The 5,000-nt window shown below is 33.0% G+C and overlaps 1 protein-coding gene across 20 annotated transcripts in view; it reads right to left on the reverse strand.

Moving 5' to 3' along the window:
• The window catches only part of LOC113809605 (inositol-tetrakisphosphate 1-kinase-like), a 26,791-nt gene that overhangs the window by 21,340 nt on the left and 451 nt on the right, over positions 1-5,000 (reverse strand). For all 20 annotated transcript variants that reach the window (XM_070141253.1, XM_070141225.1, XM_070141190.1 and 17 more), the window contains exon 2: positions 1,301-1,403. The gene's annotated coding sequence lies outside the window, so the exon portion shown is untranslated. The remainder of the gene's footprint in view (positions 1-1,300; positions 1,404-5,000) is intronic.

Raw genomic sequence — 5,000 nt, forward strand, 5'->3', positions numbered from 1 at the left:
AGGCTTCCCCAAAATCACGTTAAATGATTATTCCAAATCTATAACTAAAATGTATCCACTTGCATGCATTTACTAGTAATTCTTTGCCATCACCATCTTTTCACTCATACATGTGGAAATGCACATACATGCACATGCACAAGCTTTGACAGACAGGTGTCTTCATATTCAAACTGTGTATAGTGTATCAACCAATGTTCTTGTTAAGCAACCATCATACAAACCTTTTCATGGATAATTCTTTTTCTACCTATCACCTTTTGAAATATCATGGGTGTGATAAGGAAACCCAACAAGCTAATACTTCCTTGTGACTCAATAATAAATTCAATTGCTAAACACTATCTATACAATCATGCCAGTTCATGTATTGCAAATCAATTTAATTCAACATTTTCAAAGCCAAATGCACAGGAAAACCTTTATTTGTGTGTTTATCTATCAGTTTATCTGCCCACAAATATTCTGTTTTTGTAATGAATGAAAACTATTATGAATGAAGTTACTACAGCAATGACTTATAAATTCCTCTTCACTGCTGGATACTAAACATGAAGAAATATTTTCCTGTAGCCTTTTAAATTCATGTAAAACAATTTAAAAGGATTTAAAGTATATCCCACTAAGCTACCTGAGAAACCATAAAAAATATTACCAATATGTACTTCCTTTATGTTTAAGTTCCAGGTATGTCCTAGCAACTGCAACCATTTTCTTTACATACATGTTATCAGTAAGAAATCAATTGTGGGCCTAGCTCTTCTGGACAGTGACACTGAGTAAGTCAATAATGTGAACATGTCTATGAACACAGACACATTTAAGTCTGTAATCTGATAGAAGTTCACAAAAGTAATATACCTATCAATATAATCTGTGTATATATGAGAAATACTTTCCACCTATATAGATAGTCAGTATACAAATAGAGCCTTAAAAAATCATTACCTGATAAAGAATGGGAAATCTAGACTGTACATTACTCATTTCAAAAGACCTACAAAACATGTCAAAATTCTAAATAAAATAGACTAGTAAGGCTGGGGGGTCACTGTCTACATGTAATATAATTTCCATGAACAACCAAAAATGACAAGAAGATTCAATTCATTGAAGAAATAACTAAATGACCAAGCAAAAGAGAGTTGCACAGCATTAACCAAGGAAACATCTTGCTTGTAAACTTGGAATGTGTATTGCAAACCAACTGGGAAACTATAAATGTATAATGTACAAGTATATGTATACACACAAACAACATACATCTTTAAGATAAAATAAAAATAAAACAATTCAACACCTTAAAAAACAGCCTGAGGGAAGTGCACTGCTTCCCAGAAGGTAAAGTGGAAAGACTGTAGCAGATCAGGCCAGAGCACCATTCACGTTACTGCCATCCACATCTGGAAAGGGAAGTAAAACCATATTTCTTATCTATATGAATCAATAAAGAAATCATAATAACCACAACTCTGGCCTAAGCTATGGCTAAACTGAATAAGTCACCGTTTGTCTTATCATACAGTAAATTCACTTTGTACTTGAGATAAAACTGTAGACCAAGCTAATATCTATGACTGTTAGAAACTGTTTTACAAAACTGTTATTGATATAATGAATTGTAATGAGCTGCTTATCAAATAATACCAATACTTCTCTTTTCTTTTTACATATATTTTCATGTAAAAAATTGGCATTTCTCCAGTATGATTGAAAAGGTATACCTAAGTTCATATATTCATAGCATTACATAGCAAAATGGTATGTGCTACCTTACTACACCTAAGCATATAATTATCTTGCAGGGTATGGGTGAATTTTTTTTTTCTTTTTTTTATGAAATCAGCCAGATAAAGCATTAACAGCTCAAATCTGCTGTAAAACAAAGCATTTTATGTTATTTCCTATGAATTATCTGCCTGTGTTGAGTAAATAATTTTTACAATATCCTATTTCATTCCTAATGAATTACCTTCATTATCTTCAGCAATGTTTTCATTATCACTCAGAGTGAATGTGAAATTGGTAATCTTCAATAAAGACAATTATCTACTAGGCTTACTAGGCCTACTAAGAATAAGTGTTATTGACTGCTTGTGTTGTATGTTGCTCGGACATAAATAGAAATGCAACTATCATTCCTTTTATGTAACAGTCTTGCAAAATAATACTACATTCAAGGATAATACATTCTTCAGGGATTATATGAGACTGCAATAACATATAGTAGGAGAAAGGTTTAAGTGTTGGCAGTTGTTGTACTTGGAGTGATACTTTAAGTATTACAACTCATAAGACAAGAATTAAAACAATTAGAAACCAATTATTAATATTTCTCCTGAACTGGGATGCTTGTTTAGTGACTGATGCACATTGGGTGAAACAGCTGTATTTCAGATGGGTGAAGGTAATAAAACCGGAGTTACAAAAAACAAATCCCAACAGTCTCTAGGCTTCACACTACTTAATACCTTCTTTACCTAATCCTCTTTACTCCTTTCTATGACAATAGACAAAATGCATTTCCAGTAAGATGAAACAACTGTTTTGAAAGCCTCAAAATTTCATCTTCAGGTTTGGAAATGAAACAGGGTCTTCAAGTGAGTTTTCTTCTCTTTAAAATTAAACCTATTTTGTGGTTTGATTGTTTGTCACTGGATTTTTCTAACTGTTTTATGGCACCACATAAGGATTGATCTATGAACTATATATATTACACCTATTAGTTGTACACTATTCATAAAATGGTTCCTTTACTATCACAAATTGTCGTTAACAAAAAACATAAACATATCAACCAACTCTGACAAGATCAAATCAGCAGATCAAGTTGTATCTTCATTATAGAAAAATGAGCAAGTCATATTATACAGATAAATAAACAAAGACCAGATTTTTCTGTACACTTTATTAATAAAGGTTATCTAAACATTATCTCCCATCCTCGAAAATCTGAGATGTATAGTATTACTAAAACAAACAAACAAACAAATGGGTTACTCAAGGTCACTACTACACCCAATACAATTACTCTTAATGAATCTACAACCATCTAAAACAAACATAAGAACAATGATGTTCATTCACCCTGGCTTCAGCTGTAAAGTACCCTTCTGTAAGTGATGTATAAAATTATATATATGGACCATAACTTTGCTTTCTAAACACTTCATTATCTTTGCTAAAGAAATGATTAATGGTTTATTCTATTATCTTGGGCTCTAAATATGAACTCTATAGTCTTTCCCCTACAGTTTACCAGTAATTCCACAGACAATCTGTATAATGCTGATACTAATGAATTTGGTCTTAATGAAATGCTTCTGTTATCTACTGATTAGATATACCAGTATTAGTTTTAGTCAACCAAGCAAATTTGTTGATGTTTGATGCCATGCAACTTTAATTACTGCCATTAGTTATAGCAAATTTTGTTTTTGCAGACTATTGGCAGGTTCACCCAAATTATGCAAGGCCTGACCCAATGAATGTTCATTACTTAAATATGCATATACAATGTAATAAATGGATATCTATCAGTCTAGACATGCATATCTACCACACACACACACACACACACACACACACACACACATATATAATCATAAATATATATGTATATGTATAATTTTATATATATATATTATAAAAAAAATATATATATATATATAATTTATATATATATATATATGATAAAAAGACAGATATGCAATTATCTTTGTGTATATGCATATCCATATATGGTTAATGGTTGAAACAAATAAATGTGCAAGACATCTAACATCGTATAGCAGCACTATGGTAAAGTATTGTGGTGAAATGGGTAAATGAGTTAATTATTAGTATAAGGAGTGTTAATGTCAAAGGTTATAGAAAAAAAGGATCTCTTGTGACGATGAGAAGAGGGAATAGATGTTCGAGGAGCAGAGGAAAAGGAAGGTGCAGGAGAGGGTGTGGAAGGCAAAGATGGAGTTGAACATTTAGGTTGTTTGGTGCAAAGCATAAAGTAAGGGGGAGGTAGACAAAAGTGGTAGAGAATTGGAATATCTGGACTTAGAATGGAAAAGGGATTTGATTAGGGGATAGGAAGAGTAGAGGTAGGATAGTTCAGGGTAGAGGGATGAGATACTTGGGGATATGCAGAAACATCTTGTAAGGATGGAGTGGGGTGCAGAGCAAAGGACTGCATTGGAATAGGTAGAGAGGAAAAACCTCATTGTCGTACTTCCTGCCTAGCCTCATGTAAAGTGAGGCCTAGTTTGAATCTGAGAGCTTATAGGCAGGGCAGTTCCTATAAAATATGCTATGGGACTGACCACAGTTGGCAGATGTATATGACTGAGCAGGGCAATTTGAATGGTCATGACCAGGTTGGGCACACTGAGGGCAGCATTTGGCTGGGTGGCCAAAATGCCATTTTTCACACTGTCAGGGAAAGGGTTAATATGGTGCACATTTGCTAAGGAAAACTCCACTGTAAGCGTGATCTTGACAATAAGTAGCACACTTTCCAGTCTTGCCAAGTTGTCATGTCAGTATGAAAGCTTCCATACAAAATAATAATTTACATAACAGAGATACATATATAACAGAAGGATTACTGTTTATAACAGGACATCAAATAATGCAGTAGCCTTCATACTTCGCTTTAGGAAAGGCTTGCAAACCTCTCCAATACACATTTATTCAGCAAAGCTGAGTTGGTGCTGATTCTTTATCTTCTGGTAAATTGTTTGGGATGTCAGCAAGTTATCAAATCCTAAATATACATGGTTTGATTGCCTCTGCCAGATAGTAATGCACAGAGGCCATGAAATCATTGGACTTGGCTGCATTATCATATCATAGATTCATAAGCCTTACTTCTTTGTAGTCTAATATTTATATCTAATAAAGTTCTTTTACATATTTTTATGGTAATTTCCTCCGTATTTGTGCAACCCTTCTCCAAAAATTTACTTAACAAACAATATCAATCATAATAAATAAGATATAAATTA

This window comes from Penaeus vannamei, chromosome 3 (genome assembly GCF_042767895.1).
Source record: "Penaeus vannamei isolate JL-2024 chromosome 3, ASM4276789v1, whole genome shotgun sequence".
Taxonomy (NCBI): Eukaryota; Metazoa; Arthropoda; class Malacostraca; order Decapoda; family Penaeidae; genus Penaeus; species Penaeus vannamei.